At 40.2% G+C, this 21,791-nt stretch overlaps 1 protein-coding gene across 7 annotated transcripts in view; it reads left to right on the plus strand.

Moving 5' to 3' along the window:
* Positions 1-806: 806 nt before the first annotated feature.
* The window catches only part of APC (APC regulator of WNT signaling pathway), a 206,889-nt gene continuing 185,904 nt past the window's right edge, over positions 807-21,791 (plus strand). For 5 of the 7 annotated variants that reach the window (XM_037802247.1, XM_037802252.1, XM_037802253.1 and 2 more), the window contains exon 1: positions 808-1,192. The gene's annotated coding sequence lies outside the window, so the exon portion shown is untranslated. Of the gene's footprint in view, positions 1,193-21,791 lie in introns of all 7 variants that reach the window. The other 2 variants (XM_037802249.1, XM_037802256.1) reach the window with 2 other exon arrangements.

A 21,791-nucleotide genomic window follows, 5' to 3' on the forward strand; every position in this document is an offset into this window, starting at 1 on the left:
GTTATATATGGGGCTGGTTCCCACCTCAGGTCTTTGCTTTTGTTGCCCTCTGTCTAGAGGTTCTGCCCCACATCTTCCTGTAACTCCTGTCCCCTTGTAGTCCCTCAGGCCTCAGCCCCAATGTCACCTCTGTAGAGACCACTAATCACTAGCCTTCATTCTCCATCATTTTTCCATGGTTTGGTCTCTTCCTGGCCCTTATCACCAACAAAAATTATTTTATTTATTTTAGTTTTTTAATTGTCTATTCTTTCCCACTGGAATTTAAGTTCCTTATTGCTGTAATGAGCGTGAAATAGTTTTAGTGTATCATAGAAATTCAATCAATATTTGTTGATTTTACGTTAAATGAAATGAAGCTGGAGAGGTTATGCACGGTAAGGAATTGATCAGTGTGAAACAGATGACTTTCAGGATAAGTTGTGGGGGGCACCAGAAAGCAAGAACTCGGGGAATTTACTCCTTCATCTCCATCTTCTTTATTAAATGATGAACTCCTCTAGGGCTGGAGCCGAATTTTGTTCATCTTTTTATCATCAGCACCTAGCTCAGGCCCTGGCACACAGCAGGTGCTCCACAGGTGTTTGCAGAGTAAGTGACTGTGGGGCGCACTAAAAGCCCTGTTCATTTGGCTGCGACACAGCTCAGGAAAGGAGTGCAGCTCTGGCGACTCCGAGATTACGCTACCCAAGGAAAGTCGCGCACAGGACAAGACCACCCAGCAAGGTCAAACAAAGAGCGTAAAAGCCAACGCGGCTGCGCAAAACATCCCTCCTACGTGAGGCATGAAACAGTGGCAGTCTCTGCTCACGCATGCGTATTATATTCTTCCCGCCTCCAACAAGATGGCGGAGGACAAGTAGTGAGGGGGTGGGCTGAAGCCGCCGGAAGCCGGGCCGCTGCCGGGGGGAGCTGCGGGCGAAGGCCCGGGGGCAGCGGGCCGAGGCTGGCGCGATGCTGTTCCTGGGAAGCGTTGTTGGCTACCGGTGAGGAAGGTGAGGCACGGAATTGCCTTCCCGGGCCCCCGGCGCTCCTTATGTACAACTCCCCGAGTCCGCTCGCCGCTTTGCTCGCTTCTTTTCCACTCTCAGTTCTTGGGTCTTGGAGCTCCGGCGGCGTCAGGAACTGTGTCTGGCAGAAGAAGCGCCCAGGCAGCACCCGTGCCTGTGGCCGTAAGGCAAGCGTCTGGCAGGTGAGTGAGGCTGCAGGCTTTGGCGTCTCTTTGCCCAGCAAGGCTTCCTCGCCTTTGCCTCGCCGCTGCTCAGGACCCTAGTAGTGCTCGGCCGGACTCTGCGGTTCCCTTGTGTCCACGTCCCACCCTCTCCCCGCCCCACAAACCTTTTTCAGGCCTCCAGTTGGCCCCTGGCTTTGCGAGTCCGTTCTTACACGGCGGGTGGGGGTCGCGACGCCCCCAGCCCTCCACACCTTTCCTAGCTCTTGATGAAGCGTCACCCCTGTATACCAGCTGTCCTTCATTCGCGTTAGGTGGGTGGGTCCTCCGCTCCTCCTACTTTAATCACTTCTCCATCTTCCTTGTTTCGATCCTCTTAAATCCTTTAAAAGTTATTAACTCTCTGCCTGGGAAGATAACCCTATAGAGTGGTTTATAGAGTTACAAAGAAAAGGACTGTTATCAAGAGGCCAGTGAATTTTGTTCTCTTTGATGAGGAAATTCCTCCGGAGACTGGGATAGTTTGGGAGAGTTTGACTCTGCTCCTCAGAACTTCTATAGAGTAATGATGCTTGTGATGACAAATGATAGTTCACCTCAGTTACTCTCGTTCTGATCATAGACTTTGGTCCCTGAATATTTGAGAGGGGAACGTGAGTTTTCTAGAACTAGTGAAAGATTGGGAAGCGTTTTGTTCGTTTTAAAAATGAAGACCTTGTAAAGTAAGATATCTTCTAATGGCACAAGAAGGAATAAGTGATTTATTCTTGTATTCAATGTTAGCATAAATTTCACATTGAAGCTTTAGAATCCTATTGTACAAGCCCTTTGTTTTATTTAGAAAGGACTAAAATGGAGAAAGGCTTTCTAAACTCAAAACTTATAAAATTTTTTCTATTCTTGATTGTTGCAACTGCTAAATGATAATTTTTGTACTGATGTTTTCTATAAAATTTAAGTTTCTGCAAGTCTCAATTCTCCCCCCTTTATTCCTAGGGCAAGGATTTTAAAAATTATTGGTATAAGAAACTCTCCTAAATAACATAGTGCCTTGCCGGGGTTTGTAAGTGCAAATTTCAAAATTGAAGTGGTGGTAGAGGAAGTTGCCACTACTGGTTCTCCCATCTTTCCCAGTAGTTGAATAATGTCATGAGCCCCAAAATTGTATAAGTAGGATTAAAAATTATAGCTTGTCATTTGAAGTTGCAAGTGGGTTGGGCATTTTTTAACAATGCTGATTTTAGCAATATTATTTTCTTGAAGCTATGCTAGGTGCTATCCAAAGTTATCCAGCACAAACTATCCCTGCACTATTGAAGTTGTGTACTGAAAATCTTTGCATGTGGGTTATAATTGTCCTTACAGATTTTTTTTTTTTTCTTGCTATTCAGTCTACTTCATGACACATATTCTATTTTTCCCTTTGGTGTAGACTTTTGGCCTCTCAATGAAATTTTTTTTTTTTGCTCTAGAGATATAATTGTTCAGTTTAAAAGAAGCTAGGATTATTTACGTTTGATCTGTGTTTGGGTTAATTCATGCATTTGTTTATTACTGGCCTTCACTTTTCTACAACCAAGAACTGTGTGCTTTTAGAACTAGTTCTCTTAATTCTGTGCCATTCGTAGGAAGGGATAGTAGGGAGAATGGGGATGCTGAGCCTCAACAAATGGCATACTGTTTCTTTGAAAATAATTCGAAGCATTGTGTCAAAAACACATCTCTGACAACAAACTCTCCTTAAAATCTCTCATTCTGTTCTTTGACTCTTATGGAACCTATTTCTCTCCCTTTTTCTTTATGAACTCCTCTTAGTTTCTTTTCACCCAGTCTACTAGCCTACTGTTGATAACATTTGCCTCCCTATGCAGCTGGGATCCCGTGGTCATCCATTTTTACTAAGCTCTTATCAATGCCCTAGAATGCTTCATACTCTGTAGACTTACTTGTCTTGTCCCCAGTTCTGAGCAAGCATCATCGCTAGGTTTGTCAGTTTGACTCCTGAAATCTTTTTGTCTCATTTTCTAAAGGCTTGTATAACAAAAAACTTGATCTCTTCCTTTACTGAGAAAAATCTCAACCATCTGAAGTATGCTCCCTCTACGTCCCTCTTTTCCATCTCAGTATCATCTTATTTACTTATGTTGCAAAAGAAAATATATTCTTCCTTCTTTTCAAGACCAACCCCCTCCAGATGTGTCCATGATCATCCCTTCCTGTATGTCTTTCTCCAGAAGTGTCTGTTTCCCTTTTTTTCCTTCCTCTTCAATCTTTCCCTCTCTAGCCTACATCCATGCTTATATCTTCTCCAGGGCTGCCAAATACAGTGCTGTGTACTGTGCAACTCACGGAGACCATTCTGAGTCTTGAGCCTGCTGAGCTGCCTGTATTTTTATTCTTTTCCTGAACGCCTCATTCTTTCATCCCAGGAGCCTGGTATAGTAGGAAGAACATTGACGTTTGTGCCAGATAGATCTGGATTTGAAGTCTGTTAAAACCACTTAGTAGCTATACGGCTGCGGGCTAGTAACTACTCAGGTTCTAGGCTGTATCCTACACTTACCTCAATAGGGTGGTGATTAAAGCCGTTAACACGTATTAAGTGTTCATCCAAGTGTTTGGAGCATTATAGGGTTCTTAATAAATTCTTCTTGCCTTTGCATTCTGACTTTCCTTACTGTTTTGCCACTGAAACTGCTGTTTTAAAAGACACCTGTGATCTCCTGATCACCAAATCCAATGCCCTTTCCTCTGTCATCCTTAGGTTCCTTAGACTATTCATGGACTGCACCTCTTTCTTAGAATGACCTAATTTCTTGGTTCTTTTACATGGGACTTCCTAATTTTCCTACTTCTCTGAAAGTTTCTTTACTGTTTCCTGCACTGTCTCCACTTTGTCCTTCCCTAAACATAGCTGATCCCTAGATCAGTTAGGATGAGAACTAGAGTTAAAAACAAAAGAAATGTATTGGTTCGTGTAATTGGCAAGTGCATAGATAGAATTGGCTTAAAGAATGGTTTATTCAAAAGCTGATGTCATCAGTACTGAGGTTGCATTTCTCTGCTGTTTTTTCAACTTTGTCCATCTCCTGTTTTGGCTTCATGCTCAGACTGGCTTCCCTCCTAGTAAAAGGATGCCTATCAGCAATGTTCAAGCTATAGCTTTCTTTGTTGACTTCCAAAGTAAGAGAGAAGGCCTTGCTTCCCCTAGCTTTTTTTCAAAAGTCTTAAACTTTATTCTTATTGGGCAAACATAGAAGATCATGCTGCCAAGCTTGAATTATTTTAATTGACTTAGCCAGTGGAGTGAAAGCCCACCTAAAATGAGGGCTGCAGCACGCTTGGTGGTGGTGGAGATCAGGTGGTAGAATGGATTCAGGAAAGGTAACCAGCATCCTCAGGTACTTTTTTTATGTGTTCTCTTGGAGATCATATCCTTTTTCGATGACTTAAATGATCATTTCTGTGTGGATGTTTCTCAGTTGGTAACTCTACATCCCACTTCCCATAAGCTTAACTTGTACCAGACTGTCAGTTTTATCTCCATCTACCTGTACTCACCTAGTATGTTTACATGTGCATTTGTGTATGTATATTCCTCTTTCTTCTGATTATCTCTTTTCAAACCACCTTTCTCTCAGCTCCCAGTCTTGAAACCTTGCATTCATCTTGGTTCTTCTCTTCTCACTTTCAGTTATCAGGTTTTGAAGACTTCTTACATTAGTTAGACCCCAAGTTACATAATACACAACTAGCAGTGATTTAAACATATCTCACATAAAAAGCAGTCCAGAGTTAAAGAATTCCATGGTTAATCAATTTAGCTGCACAATGAAGTCATCAAGGATTCAGGTGTTTTCCATGTTTATGCTATGCTATTCTTAGCATGCTGACCTTTGTGGCCAGGCTTGTCCCCTTATGGTTGCAGATAGTTCTTTCTGCTTCAGACATCACATTCTCACACAACTACCAATGACAGAAGGAAGTTACCCTTTCATCTCTTGATTAGGGGAGTAAACCGTTCTCAGAAACCCTTTATAACATAGCCTTTTCTGGCCTGCCCATGCCCTAGTTTCAAGGGGACTGGGAAAACCAATATCTGGCATTTCAGTCTAGGGAGAAGGTAGACAAGTGGCTAAAAGAAAGGTAACCAACAATGTCAGTGACATACCTCTGTAGTATTTTATGGGGAAGTAAGTTTAAATAAGAATTTTTAGATACCAGTAGCAACTTAAAGCACTGCTTATGCCAAGAGTTGATGGAAACCATATGTAGGATTTTGGCCAAACATTTAGTCATAGGTGAGTGGTTAAACATGAATTATTATGTAAAATTAGGGTATTTAAATGATATATCCCAGTTCTTGTAAGGTTGATGATAAGTACATTTAAGCATACCTGTAGAGCCACTGTGAGAAACGGGTGCATATAAGTAGATTTGTGCTTCTTGGTGGTGGAAGGTATTTGGAAATATTTGGAGGCATTTTTGGTTGTCATAGTGACTGTGAAGTCCTAGTGACAATTAGTAGGCAGAGGCCAGATATTGTAAGTGCCCTGCAACATCTGAGAAGTCCCAGATTATCTATTCCTTTTATTCATTTTAAAATTTTTATCTTTGTCTTTGGTTTTTGGTTTTACTGTGATGTAGTTAGGTATGGATTCTTTGGGCTTCATGAATCTATGGGTCGGTGTCTTTCATCTGTCTTAGAAATTCCTTTGCCATTGATTCTTTGTTTATTGACTTTGCTCCATATTCTCTTTTCTTTCCTTTTGTGACTCCAATTTAGTTTGTTAGACCTTCTTGTTCCATTTCTTGCCCTCATATCTGTTCTTTTCCTTCTTTTTGTCCCTCTGGATAGTTTTTTCTGACCTATCTTTAAAGTTCATTTTTTTTTTTTCAGCTATCTTTAGTCTTTTGTTAACTCACCCAATAAGTTCTTTTTTTTTTTTTTTTTTTCCATTTTTATTGAGATTGTTCAGATACCATACAATTATCCAGAGATCCAAAGTGTACAATCACTTGCCCCTGGGTACCCTCATACAGCTGTGCATCCATCACCACACTTAATTTTTGTTCAATTTTTAGAAACTTTTCATTACTCCAGACAAGAAATAAAGTGAAAGATGAAAAAAGAAAAAAAGAAAAGGAAACTCTAAACCTCCCCTATCCCTAACCAACCCCCCTCAATTGTTGACTCTAGTATTGATATAGTACGTTTGTTACTGTTTATGAAAAAATGTTGAAATACTATTAACTGTAGTATATAGTTTGTAATAGGTATATAGTTCTTCCCTATATGCCCCTCAATTATTAACTTCTAATTGTATTGTCATACATTTGTTCTGGTTCATGAAGTGATTTCTAGTATTTGTACAGTTGATCATGGACATTGCCCACCATAGGATTCAGTTTTATACATTCCCATCTTTTGACCTCCAACTTTCCTTCTGGTGACATATATGACTCTGAGCTTCCCCTTTCCACCTCATTCACACACCATTCAGCGCCTGTTAGTTATTCTCACATCTTGCTACCAACACCCCTGTTCATTTCCAAACATTTAAGTTCATCCTAATTGAACATTCTGCTCATACTAAGCAAGAGCATCTGCATTTCTTCCACAAGGCAGGAGGGAGAGTCAAAGAAGGTAGAGAGGCAAAAGGAAGAGGAAACAAAAAAAAAATGACAGGTAGGAAGCAGCAAAAGGAAAAATAACCTTAGTCAAAGTAGAATAAAGAATCAGACAATACCACCAATGTCAAGTGTCTAACATGCCTCCCCTATCCCCCCCTCTTATCTGCATTCACCTTGGTATATCACCTTTGTTACATTAAAGGAAGCATAATACAATGATTCTATTAGTTACAGTCTCTAGTTTATGCTGATTGCATCCCTCCCCCAATGCCTCCCCATTTTTAACACCTTGCAAGGTTGACATTTGCTTGTTCTCCCTCGTAAAAGAACATATTTGTACATTTTATCACAATTGTTGAATACTCTAGATTTCACCAAGTTACACAGTCCCAGTCGTTATCTTTCCTCTTTCTTGTGGTGTCTCACATGCTCCCCATCTTTCTCTCCCAACCGTATTCATAGTTACCTTTGTTCAGTATACTTACATTGCTACCATCTCCCAAAATAGTGTTCCAAACCATGCACTCCTGTCTTCTATCACCCTATAGTGCTCCCTTTAGTATTTCCTGTAGGGCAGGTGTCTCGTTCACAAAGTCTCTCATTGTCTGTTTGTCAGAAAATATTTTAAGCTCTCCCTCATATTTGAAGGCAGCTTTGCTGGATACAGGATTCTTGGTTGGTGGTTTTTCTCTTTCAGTATCTTAAATATATCACACCACTTCCTTCTTGCCTCCATGGTTTCTGCTGAGAGATCCGCACATAGTCTTAAGAAGCTTCCTTTGTATGTAATGGATTGCTTTTCTCTTGCTGCTTCCAGGATTCTCTCTTTGTCTTTGACATTTGATAATCTGATTATTAAGTGTCTTGGCGTAGGCCTATTCATATCTCTTCTGTTTGGAGTACGCTGCGCTTCTTGGATCTGTAATTTTATGTCTTTCATAAGAGATGGGAAATTTTCATTGATTATTTCCTGTATTATTGCTTCTGTCCCCTTTCCCTTTTCTTCTTCTGGGACACCAATGATACGTACATTATTGTACTTTGTTTCATCCTTGAGTTTCCGGAGACATTGCTCATATTTTTTCATTCTTTTCTCCATCTGCTCCTTTGCATGTAGGCTTTCAGGTGTTTTGTTCTCCAGTTCCTGGGTGTTTTCTTCTGCCTCTTGAGATCTTCTGTTGTATGTTTCCATTGTGTCTTTCATCTCTTGTGTTGTGCCTTTCATTTCCATAGATTCTACTAGTAGGTTTTTTGAACTTTTGATTTCTGCCGTATACATGTCCAGTGCTTCCTTTACAGCCTCTATCTCTTTTGTGATATCTTCTCTAAACTTTTTGAATTGATTTAGCATTAGTTGTTTAAATTCCTGTATCTCAGTTGAAGTGTACGTTTGTTCCTTTGACTGGGCCATAACTTTGTTTTTCTTAGTGTAGGCTGTAATTTTCTGTTGTCTAGGCATGGTTTCCTTGGTTATCCAAATCAGGTTTTCCCAGACCAGAACAGGCTCAGGTCCCAGAGGGAAGAAATATTCAGTATCTGGTTTCCCTGGGGGTGTGTCTTAGAAAATTGCTCCACCCTTTGATGCCTCGGGTCACTGTGCTTTTCTGCCCAGCAGGTGACGCCTGTTAGCCTATAATTCTTGACTGGTTTGAGGAGGTATGGCCATGTTCCCCCAGGCTCTGGGGTCTGGTTCTGAATGGAAAGGGCCCCACCCCTTTCCTCCTAGAGAATGCAGACCCCCCAGGTGGAGGTCATTAGCATTTCAATGGTCTCTCTCTCTGCTTGTGCTGTCTCCGCCCTTCCCCGAGTCACAGCCCTGGAAAGTTAAAATGACTGTGGCTTTCTCCACTGAGCCGAAAAAGAAACAGATAGTCCCCTTCAGACCCAGTCAAGGCGACCCTCCAGCTCTCCCAGGTCAGTCGTCACCCAAAGCCTCTGTCTGTTTTTTGGGGCTGCGTACCTGTAGTGAGCAGTTGACACTCGCTACTTAAAACCCCGGTTGGAGCTCAGCTGAGCTGTATTCGCTTGCTGGGAGAGAGCTTCTCTCTGGCACCATGCAGCTCTGTAGCTCAGGCTATGGGGGAGGGGGTCTCCCAACCTGGTTCCGCAGGTTTTACTTACAGATTTTATGCTGTGTTCTCAGGCATTCCTCCCAATTCAGGTTGGTGTATGATGAGTGGATGGTCTTGTTTGTCCACCCGCAGTTATTCTGGATTATTTACTAGTTGTTTCTGGTTTTTTGTAGTTGTTCCAGGGGGACTACTTAGCTTCCACTCCTCTCTATGCCGCCATCTTGCCCGAGTCATTCTTAATTTAGTGCTAAAATTTTTATTTGATTCTTTTTCAAATCTACTATGTTACTTTTTCACATTTTTCAGTTCTAAGCAAAAACGTTTAAGCTTGACTTTTTGCCCCCTTGAATGTAGTAAGCGTAGTGACCTTTCATTCTATCTGTTTTGAAGTCAGTGTGGATTTGATTCTGTTGTCTGTTGCAGAAGTAATTTGAAATATATAATAATATATAATTTGAAATCTTCTAGAGATTTCCATTTGCTATTGCCAAGTGCCTGGGGGCATTAACAGACTGGAACAATCCTAATCCAATTTCAAGACTAAATTTTTTTGGCCGTCTAGATGACTTGAAACTGGTCTCAGTCCATGGTTTCCTTCTGGTGCCTCCTTAATTTCAGAGTGTAGCACTTGGGGTTCCAAGGGGACCAAGGGTTTACTAGAGTCCTCACTTTTGGTGGGTTCCAGACTCTGACTTTTGTCCCTAGCCCTGTGAGGCATGCAACAAAAAACAAAGGTCAGTTACTTAAATGCTGCTTCTTTGTTGGCAAACTCCCAAAAGACAAGAGCTGAGCTCATCTTTCTGGTTTCCCAGCTTCTGGTGGATTTGAGCTAGTGATTAATTCCTCGCTATGTTGGTACTTCTTTGATGCTTTTAGGAAGATCATTTAAATATTTTGTCTAGCTTTAAAAAAAAATTATTAGAAAAGTTGTAGTTGTTTAGCTTTTAGATTGCCTTCAGAGGGTTAGTTGGTCTGAATTGACTAGTCTGCTGTTTCTACAGGTGGAAGTCCAAATGCTTCTTTGACTAACTTGTTCAAGGAGAATTTGACATTTCCACATTAGTCATGCCTCTGTGTTTTTAAGGCCCCATTTATGGTACAAATGAGATACCTGGGAGAGAAAAACATTAAGCTATTACTGCCTTTTTTAAATACTTTAGCATGCTGTTGATCAGATCAGTGCCTATCATTTTGGCAAAGCCACAAAGGAAGAAGGCAGTGGATATTTTATTTGAATGGAAAAGTCAGAAATACTTGTAGTGTTTGGGTAGTACATTGGGATAGGAATTGTCATTCACATAAGCAAAGAGAATATAATGAGAAAATTTTTGAAGTTGAGGTGTGTGAAGAGGGAGGGAGAGTACACTGAGCTGAGGAGGGACTACAAACAAACTTTTCTTAAGATTTTTGTTGGAAGTAGTGGTGGGGGTTCGTTATCAATGATTAATGTGATAACTCTAAATTATATATCAGGCGGGTGTTGTGATTTTTTTAAATTCAGTTTTATTGAGATATATTCACAAACAATATAATCATCCATAGTGTACAATCAGGTGTTCACAGTACCATTATATAGTTGTGCATTCATGACCACAGTTTTTTAACATTTTCATTACCACACACACAAAAGAATAAGAATAAAAATTAAAGTAAAAAAAGGACACCCAAAATATCCCATACCCGCATCCCTCTGTATTATTTATTTACTTTTTGCCCTCAGTTTCTACCCATCTGTCCATACACTTGATAAAGGGAGTAGGAACCACAAGGTTTTCACAATCACACAGTCACTCTGTGTAAGCTATATAGTTATACAATCGTTTTCAAGAATAAAGGCTACTGGGTTGCATTTCAACAATTTCAGGTATTTTCTTCTAGCTATTCCAATATACTAAAAACTATAAAGGGATATCTATGTAATGCTAAGAATAACATCCAGAATGACCTCTCCACTCTATTTGAAATCTCTCAGCCACTGAAACTTTGTTTCCTTTCTCTTCTCCCTTTTGGTCCAAGAAGGCTTTCTCATTCCCAGGATGTCAGGGCCAAGCTCATCCCCATGGGTCATGTCCCATGTTGCCAGTGAGATTTACACCCCTGGGAGTCATGTCCCGCTAGGGAGGAGGGCAGTGAGTTTACCTGCAGAATTGGCCAAGTCAGAGAGAGGCCACATCTGAGCAACAAGAGAGGTTCTCTGAGGGGACTCTTAGGCACAGTTTTAAGTAGGCTTAGCCTCTCCTTTGCAGTAATAAACTTCATAAGGGCAAGCCCCAAGATTGAGGGCTTGGCCTTCTTAATTGGTAGTCCCCCGTGCTTCTGAGGGTATCATTAATTCCCCAGGTGGGGAAGTTTACAGTTTCCACATTTTCCCCCAGATCCTCCAGGAGACTTTGCAAATACATTTTTATTCTCTGCCCAAATTACTCTGGGATGTATAGGGTTTTCACACTAACCTGTACAAACCAACCAGATCTCACTCCCTATTCAGGATTCCATGTAATTATGGTGTTTGTATAAACTGACCATACAAGTTGAATTATATAGTGTGTTACAAAAAATATAGATTTTTCATCTAATAAACATCACTTCCTTTGGTCTCCCACAGAAGTTGAAGTTTTAAAAAACACTGTCAATATCATCCTTTACCCTTTAGTCTGATTTACCTTAGTCTTAACCAGGTCCGTTTCGTTCCTATCTCAAATTGAAGTCTGAACTCTTTTTCAGACCCTTTAACATTTGCTGTATGGGGTAATGCTGACATTCATAGCTGCCGGACTCTGGTTCTGAGTCTCAGGTGTTATACAGTTACCTAAAGTTGCAGGGACTGACTAGGTTATACACAAAGAGCTCAGCATCTCAGAATTTAGAAATAGCCATTCTAACTCAGGAATAGATGTATCTGCTGTAAGAGCTTACAGTCTAGGTACCTTCCCCTGATAACCTTTGCTCTCAGATTCAATTGTCAGAATTTGCACATTATAGATAGTCCATATTAGTGAGGCATTATAATGTTTTTCTTTTCATTTCTGGTTTATTTCACTCAACATACTGTCCACAATGTCCATTCGCCTCACAACTTTCTTTGTTCTTGTAGCAGCTCAGTATTCCATTGTGTGTATACATCACAGTTTGCCATTCAGTTCATCAGTCGATGTACCCTTAGGCCACCTCCATCTATTGTGAATCGTGAATACTGCCACCATAAACGCCACTGTGTAAATGTCCATTCGTGTCCCTCTTTTCAGTTCTTCCAAGCATATACCCAGTAACAGGGTTGCAGGACCATATGGCAACCCCATGCTTAGCTTCCTGTGGAAAAACCACACTGCCCTCCAGATGGGCTGCACCATTCTACTTCCCCACCAGTGGTGATTAGGTACATCCATTTCTCCATATTTTCTCCAGCACTTATATACCTCTGTTTATTTTTAGATGGTTTTATTCACACACTGTACATTCCATCCTAAGTAAACAATGGTTCCCTGTATAATCACATAGTTATGCATTCGCCACGAGTTATGCAGTCACTAACTATATAAGGACATTTCCCTTTCTTCCACAAAGAAAGAGGAAGAGGCAAAAAAAGAAGATAAGAAAAAGAAAGGAAAAAAATAACTAAAAAGCAACCAAAAAAATAAAATTAAAATAAAATACAACTAAAAAGTCGGACACCACCACCAATGCCAAGAATCTCACACACTTCCCTTATATCCCTCTATGATAACATTTAACTTTGGTATATTGCCTTTGTTACAATTAATGGAAACATTACAATGTTACTGTTAACTCTAGTCTCTGATTTGCATTGATTGTATTTTTTCACCAGTACCGTCCCATTTTTAACACCTTGCAAAGTTGACCTCATGTAAAAACATTCTTATATTTGTACATTTAATCACAATCATTGACCACTCTAGGTTTCACTAAGTTATACCATCCCAGTCCTTATTATCTTCTGTCTTTCCTTCTGGTGTCCTGCATTCCCCTAACATTCTTCTTTCAACCATACTAACAGTCATCTTTGTTCATTGTGCTTACAATATTGTGCTGCTGTCACCCAGTATTGTGCTATCCATTTCTGGATCTATACAGTGAATCCTGTTGAACATTCTGTACTCCTTCAGCATCAAATGCCTGATCTTTACCCTCTTTCTTTCTCCTGGTATCTTCATTTCTACACTCTCTTCCGAACCTCTCTCTTCTGTCTTTTCCTATCACTCTTTAGCACTCCCTTTAGTATTTCTTGTAGAGGAGGTCTCCTGTTCACAAACTCTCTCAGTGTCTGTTTATCTGTAAGTATTTTAAACTCTCCCGCATTTTTGAAGAACATTTTGCTGGATATAGGATTCTTGGCAGTTTTTCTCTTTCAGGATCTTGACTATATCATACCACTGCCTTCTTGCCTCCATGGTTTCGATTGAGAAATCTGCACTTAATTTTATGAAGCTTCCCCTGTATGTGATGGATTGCTTTTCTCTTGCTGCTTTCAGAATTCTCTTTGTCTTTGACATTTGACAATCTGATTACTGAGTGTCTTAGAGTAGGTCTATTTGGATCAGTTCTGTTTGGGGTACGCTGTGCTTTTGGACCTGTAATTTTATGTCTTTCATAAGAGTTGGGAAATTTTCTTTGATTATTTCCTCTATTCTTTCTTCCCCTTTTTCTTCTCCTGGGACACCTATAGCACATATATTCATGCTCTTCATGTTGTCATTCAGTTCCCTGAGACTCTGCTCATATTTTAACGTTCTTTTCCCTATCTTTTCGGTGTAGGATTTAAGATGTTCTGTCCTTTAATTCAGTAATCCTTTCTTCTGCCTCTCCAAGTCTGCTGTTGTATGTCTCAATTGTGTTTTCATCTCTTCTGTTGTGCCTTTCATTCCCGTAAGTTCTGCCAATTGTTTTTTCAAGCTTATGAATTCTTTATGGTCACCCAGTGTCCTCTTTATATTCTTCATCTCTTTTGCCATATCTTCCCTCATCTTGTTGATTGGATTTTTGAATTGCTTTAGCATATTTGTTTGAAGATCTTTAATTAGTTGTTCAATGCCTGTATCTCATTTGAAGTGTAAGTTTGTTCCTTTGACTGCTGAGCCATATCTTCGTGTTTCCTGGTGTGGCTCATGATTTTTTTGCTGTCTAGGCATCTGTTTTTCTTGATTAGTTTATTCTAGAGGTTGGTTTCTCTCTTTTGCCTTGGGTTTTCTTAGATCTCTATATTTCTTTGTTTCTCTTGCTGGTCAGTTGTCAGAATGGCTCTTCCCCCTAGTCTTGCCCCCCAAATCAGGCACTCACTGTAGCCTGCCATGGGGATGTGAGGTAGGCACTGGGTACCCCAGCAAGTTCATTGTGTGTGGTAATATAGATCTGCTGGCTTCCAGTGGTCCTCTATTTTCCACCAATCATCAAAACCTGGGTTTGTTTTAGAGCTCTGCCTTGACTGTTGGATAGCCTGCATTTCTCAGCCAAAACAGTCTAGGTTTCTGTGCAGGGCAAGTAGACCAGCTCCTGTGGTCCTAATAAAGGATCTTTTTAAAAGTGTTTCATTCCCTTGTACTTTCTGGACTGTCCAGTTTAGTAACTTAATCATCCTCAGAGGCTGCTTTGCCTCTGAACATAAGCTGCATCTACACAGGTGAGCTGAAACTGTGGGATTCCTGTGCCCTCACATTGCTAGCCAAAATCTGGCTTGATGTGGAGCTACACCTGTGGCAAAGTACTCCCTCAGTTACCCAGTACTCCAGCCATCCCTAAGGCAAGGAAAAGGCCACTGACTGCTTCTTCCCTCAAGGGTGCGGTGGAAGGGTTTTCAGACCCAGGACTGGAAACCCAGTCTCTGTCCACATTTCCTCAGTCTCTTTGTCCCTATTGACTTGGGCCTTGAATGCCCTCACCTGTCCTCCTGGTCTTCAAACAGTGGGGTTATGTCTCATTGCTGTGAAAGATTTTAAAATCTGTGTCCCTGGTGGCAGGATTTCTGTCTGCTGATTCTGTGCCTTTCCTGCACTGAGCCCAAGGGAGGGGGAGAGGAGAGGACCAACTGGTATGGGACAGAAGATTCCTTCCTGATATTTCTTCTCTTTCTTCAATTTGGCATTTACAGGGTTCTTCACCAGTCTGTATCCTCCTCCAGGGTTTCATGCAATTTGGAGTTGTCCTTTTTTTTCTTAAATGCCTAGAGAGGAGTTTTCAGTAGCTTTTTACGTTGCCATGTTGATAACATCACCCCCTCTGTGCTCAGGTGTTGCAATTTTAATTTTCCTCTACATCTCAGGGACAGAATACCTTCATTTAATCTTTTTACCTGTATCTGTTTAAAATATGTGTATAGTTTCCATTTGAATTCTAAGATTATATCTGTGAAATATGGATGTCAAACACAAAGATTCAGAATCCTCCCAAGCAAACTAAACTATAGTAGTTGTGCCGGTTTGAATGTATTATGTCCCCCAGAAAAAGCCATATTCTTTGATGCAGTCTTCTGGGGCAGACATAATAGTGGGGATTAAGTTGGAAGTTTCGGATTAGGTTGTTTGCATGGAGATGCACCCTACCCAACTGTAGATGATAACTGATGGGATATTTCCATGGAGGTGTGGCCCCACCCATTCAGGGTGGGCCTTGATCCGTGGAGCCATATAAATGAGCTGACTCAAAGAGAAGGAACTCAGTACAGCTGTGAGTGACGTTTTGAAGAGGAGCAAGCTTGCTAGAGAGGAACATCCTGGGAGAAAGCCGTTTTGAAACCAGAATTTTGGAGCAGATGCCAGCCACGTGCCTTCCCAGCTAACACGCTTTCCAGACACCATTGGCCATCCTCCAGTGAAGGTACCCAGTTACTGATGTGTTACCTTGGACACTTTATGGCCTTAAGACTGTAACTGTGTAGCCAAATAAACCCCCTTTTTATAAAAGCCAATCCATCTCTGGTGTTTTGCATTCCACAACATTAGCAAACTAGAACAGATTTTGGTACCAGGAGTGGGGTGCTTTTGCTGCTGAGTTTGCAAACACCAAACATGTTGGAACGGCTTTTTAAATGGATAAGGGGAATATTCTGGCAGAATTGTGAGGAGCTTGATAGAAAAGGCCTAAACTGCTTTAAAGAGACTGTTTATGGAAATATGGACTCTAAAGATACTTCTGATGAGGACTTGAGCAGAAATGATGAATGTGTTGTTGCGAACTGGAAGAAAGGTGATCCTTGTTTTAAAGTGGCAGAGAATTTGGCAAAATTGAGTCCTGGTGTCGGATGGAAGGAAGAATCTGGAAGCAACAACCTGGAATACTTAGCTGAGGAGATCTCCAGACTACGTGTGGAGGATGTATCCTGGCTTCTCCTTGCGGCTTATAGTAAAATGCAAGCAGAGAGAGATAAACTTAGAACTGAACTCTTGGGTTCAAAGAAACCAGAAGTTGATGGCTTGGAAAATTATAGGCTTCCAGGTGGTGGAATCCCAGAAGCTACAGCCCAATGTGAGGATGTAACCAAACATGGAACCCAGCCACAATTTCAGTACAAGCCAAGATTGGGGATGGAATTATCCAGAAAGGATTTGTGGAAAGTCCTATTGTCTGATGGCTTTGACCCCTGCATGCTTCATGCGAAGCCAACAGAATTTTTGCGAGATCTTTACAGACAGAGCCGCTGCCAGTTGGGACTGGAGGAGAAAGACAAGGAACAAATTGAAGGAAAAATTTCTTCAAAGACAGAGCCATGGAGGTTGAGGTCTGGAGTCAGGAGGCCTCGGGCTGGGAGAGTGGAGCAGCCCACATGCATGGAAAGGGTGAGTTTGCCCTGGAGGTCGACGGTGATCATTCTACCTCGATGGTCTGGAAGAGTTTTGCCACCCGAGGTCCCAAAGAGGGTGGAACATATTCCCAGGGAATTGAGAGCCTGGCTGCCACCACACTGTTCTGAAGGGGTTGAGCATGTGCCCCGGAGATGGAAGGGAATCCGGGAGCTGTCCCAATGTTTGAGGAGGGTGGGGCCGAGAAGGTGGTCTCCCCAATGTGTGGGTATGTTGGAGCACTCACCCAAGTGTTTGGAGAGGAAAGAGCTGCCACAAAGGCCCTTAGGAAGGGTTAGACTCCTGCTCTCTCAAGCCCCAAGGATGCAACGTTGTTCTGTTAATGACTCTCAGACTTTGAAATCTAATGGAGTTTGTCCTGCAGGTATTAGGAACTGTTTTGGTCCTGTTAACCCTGTTTTCCTTACTGTTTCTCCTTATGGCAATGGAAATGTTTATCCTATGAATGTCCCTCCTTTGTATATTGGGAGCACATAACTTGTTCTAAGTTCACAGATCCAAAGCTAAAGGAAAAGTATGCCTTAGGACTGACCACGCCTATATTTGATTTTGATGGGATCTTGTACTTAACTATTGTTATTGAAATGATTTAAGTTTCTGTGGTATTGTGTGATGAATGTATTTTGTATTTGGAAAAAATATGTTTTTCTGGTGTCCAGGGGGTGGAATGTGCCGGTTTGACTGTATTATGTCCCCCAGAAAAAGCCATATTCTTTGATGCAATCTTCTGGGGCAGACATAATAGTGGGGATTAAGTTGGAAGGGTCGGATTAGGTTGTTTACATGGAGATGCGCCCCACCCAACTGTAGATGATAACTGATGGGATGTTTCCATGGAGGCATGGCCCCACCCATTCAGGGTGGGCCTTGATCAGTGGAGCCATATAAATGAGCTGACTCAAAGAGAAGGAACTCAGTACAGCTGTGAGTGATGTTTTGAAGAGGAGCAAGCTTGCTAGAGAGGAACATCCTGGGAGAAAGCCATTTTGAAACCAGAACTTTGGAGCAGATGCCAGCCACATGCCTTCCCAGCTAACAGGTTTTCCAGACACCATTGGCCATCCTCCAGTGAAGGTACCCAGTTACTGATGTGTTACCTTGGACACTTTATGGCCTTAAGACTGTAACTGTGTAGCCATATAAACCCCCTTTTTATAAAAGCCAATCCATCGCTGGTGTTTTGCATGCCATAGCATTAGCAAACTAGAACAGTAGTCTTTATATAAATTGACATTGTTCTGCAGTGGTGGTATGGAGTTGAAAATTTAGAATAACATACTATATCGGTAAACTCTTATTTTGGAGATGTGACTATATTAATCACAACTGTTAGCATGAAGAGTCATCCATTACTTTGTGATTAAATTGCTGCACCAACACAATAGAAAACCAGTTATTCTGGAAGGAAATTTAAAATTCTTTTATTTGTTAAATTGACTTTTTTTCTGCTAAAAAAACTAAATTGAAATTGCTTATTAATTATTGTTCTTTCACTTTCCTTCTATGTTAGATTTAAGTCACTCTTTCTTTTAGGTTTGTTCATTTGCCACCAAAAAACTGAAGATGAAACTAGGAGGGCCAAGAATTTTAGAATTGGAAGAGACCTTAGATATCATTGTCTGCAAGTGCACACCATTCCCATCTGTCCTCCATTTATTTTTATTTATTTACTTATTCATTCATTTTTATTTATTTTTACATGTCCCTACCATACCCCAAGAAGATTAATGAACCCTAACAAAACAAAGGAATAAGAATAACAAATAACCTAAAATAACTGCATTGCTTCCCACATGATCCTACCATACCCAAGAAAGTTTGCAAACCATAATCGTTACTGAGGATTCTCATAACATTGACATTACCCTCAATAGCTTATCTGTTCTTATTAGGTTATTGTTCCCCGTTCACTAGTTGCTGTCTATGTCTGTGCCCCCTACAATATAAAATACTTACTTTACATTTTGCACAGCAATCACATTAGTGGTAACATACAGTATCTCTCCTTTTGTGTCTGGCTTATTTTACTCAACGTTATGTCTTCAAGGTTCATTTATGTTGTCATATGTTTCATGACCTTGTTCCTTCTTCCTGCCACGTCATATTCCATCATGTGTATATTACATTTTGTATATCCACTCATCTGTTGAAGTGCATTTGGATTGTTTCCATTTCTTGGCAATTGTGAATAATGCTGCTATGAACATCATTGTGCAAATATCTGTTCGTGTCACTGCTTTCACATCTTCTGGGTATATACTGAGAAGTGAAATTGCTGGATCGAAGGGTAACTTGATATCTAGTTTTCTGAGGAACAGCCAGACTGTCTTCCAGAGTGGCTGTACCGTTACACAGCCCCACCAACAATGAATAAGAATTCCAATTTCTCCATATCCTCGCTAGCATTGGTAGTTTCCTGTTTGTTTAATGGCAGTCATTCTAATTGGTGTAAGATGATATCTCAATGTGGTCTTAATTTGCATCCCCCTAATAGCTAGTGAAGATGAACATTTTTTCATGTTTTTTAGCCATTTGTATTTCTTCAGTGAAATGTCTTTTTATGTCTTTTGTCCATTTTATAATTGGGCTGTCGAGTTGTAGGATTGTTGTTGAGTTGTAGGATTTCTTTATATATGCTAGATATCAGTCTTTTGTCAGATACATGGTTTCCAAATATTTTTTTCCCATTGAGTTGGCTGCCTCTTCACTTTTTTGACAGTTCCTTTGAGGTACAGAAGCTTTTAATTTTGAGGCGTTCCCATTTATGTATTTTTACTTTCGTTGCTTGTGCTTTGGGTGTAAAGTCTAAGTGACCTCCTAATACCAGGTCTTGAAGATGATTCCCTACATTATCTTCTAGGAGTTTTATGGTGCTCTTATATTGAGGTCTTTAATCCACTTTAAGTTAATTTTTGAATAGGATGTGAGGTAGGGGTCCTCTTTTATTCATCTGGATATGGCTATCCAGCTCTCCAAGCCCCATTTTTGAAAAGACTGTTATGTTCCAGATCATTGGTTTGGGGGCCTTGTCAAAGATCAGTTGACCGTAGATCTGGGGGTCTATTTCTGAATTCTCAGTTCGATTCCATTGATCGATATGTCTATCTTTGTGCCAGTACCATGCTGTTTTGACTACTCTGGCTTTATCGTAAGCTTCAAAGTCAGGAAGTGTAAGTCCTCCCACTTCGTTTTTCTTTTTTGGAATGTTTTTAGCAATTTGAGCCATCTTTCCCTTCCAAATAAATTTGATAACTAGCTTTTCCAAGTCTGCAAAGTTGGTTGTTGGAATTTTGATTGGGATTACATTGACTCTGTAGATGAGTTTGGGTAGAATTGACATCTAAATGACATTTAACCTTCCTACCGATGAACATCGAATATTTTCTCATCTTTTCAGGTTCCTTTCTATTTCTTTTGGTAACATTATGTAATTTTCTATGTATATGTCTTTTACATCTTTGGTTAAGTTTATTCCTATGTACTTGATTTTTTTAGTTGCTATTGAGAGTGGAATATTTTTCTTGAGTGTCTTTTTAGTTATGTCATTTCTAGTGTATAGGAACATTACTGACTTAGGTGCATTAATCTTGTATCTTGCTGCTTTGCTGAATTTATTAGCTCAAGTAGCTGTGTCGTTGATTTCTCAGGGTTTTCCAAATAAAAGATCATATCATCTGCAAATAATGACAGTTTTACTTCTTCCTTTTCAATTCAGATGCCTTTTATGTCTTTATTTTGTTCGATTGCTCTAGCTAGCACGTCTAGCACAATGTTGAATAATAGTGGTGACAGCGGGCATCCTTGTCTCGTCCCTGAACCTTAGAGAGAAGGCTTTCAGTCTTGCCATTGAGTACTATGCTGGCTGTGGGTTTTTCATATATTCCCCTTATCATATTGAGGAAGTTTCCTTCAATTCCCACCTTTTGAAGTGTTTTTATCAAAAAAAGTATGCTGGATTTTGTTGAATGCCTTTTCAGCATCTATTGAGGTGATCATTTGATTTTTCTCTTTTGATTTGTTAATGTGTTGTATTACATTGGTTGATTTTCTTATGTTGAATTATACTTGCATGCCTGGAATGAACCCCACTTGGTCATGGTGTATGATTTTTTTTAACGTGTCTTTGGATTCGATTTGCAAGTATTTTGCATCTGTATTCATTAGGGAGATAGACCTGTAGTTTTCTTTTTTTGTGGCATCTTTGCCTGGTTTTGGTATTAGACTGATGTTAGCTTCATAAAATGTGTTAGGTAGTATTCCATTTTCTTCGATGTTTTGAAAGAGTTTAAGTAAGATTGGTGTCAGTTCTTTTTGGAAAGTCTGGTAGAATTCCCCTGTGAAGCCATCTGGCATTTATTTGTGGGAAGTTTTTTGATAACTGATTGGATCTCTTTGCTTGTGATTGGTTGGTTGAGTTCTTCTATTTCTTCTCTGGTCAATCTAGGTTGTTCATATGTTTCCAGGAAATTGTCCATTTCCTCTGCATTATCCAGTTTGTTGGCATACAGTTGTTCATAATATCCTCTTATAATTTTTTAGATTTCTTCTGGATCCGCATTAATGTCACCTTTCCCATTCATTATTTTGTTTATGGGTCTTCTCTTTTTGATTTTGTCAGTCTACCTAGGGGCTTGTCAATCTTGTTGATCTTCTCAAAGAACCAACTTTTGGTGTTATTAATTCTCTCTATTGTTTTTTTTTCTTGTGTCATTTATTTCTGCTTTAATCCTTGTTATTTCTTTTCTTCTGCTTGGTTTAGGATTAGTTTGATGTTCATTTTCTAGCTTCTTCAGTTCCATTAGTTCTTTGCTTTTAGCTCTTTCTTCCTTTTTAATGTATGCATTTAGAGCTATAAATTTTCCCCTCAATGCTACCTTCGTTACATCCCATAAGTGTTGAAATGTTGTGCTCTTGTTTTCATTAGTTTCTAGTTACTTACCAATTTTTCTTGCTATTTCTTCTTTAACCCACTGATTGTTTAGGAGTGTGTTGTTGAACCTCCAGATATTTGTGAATGTTCCAAATCTTTGATGGTTACTGACTTCTAGTTGTATTCCATTGTAATCAGAGAATGTGCTTTGAATAATTTCAATCTTTTAAAGT

The sequence above is a fragment of the Choloepus didactylus genome, chromosome 13 (assembly GCF_015220235.1).
Source record: "Choloepus didactylus isolate mChoDid1 chromosome 13, mChoDid1.pri, whole genome shotgun sequence".
NCBI classification, from domain to species: Eukaryota; Metazoa; Chordata; class Mammalia; order Pilosa; family Megalonychidae; genus Choloepus; species Choloepus didactylus.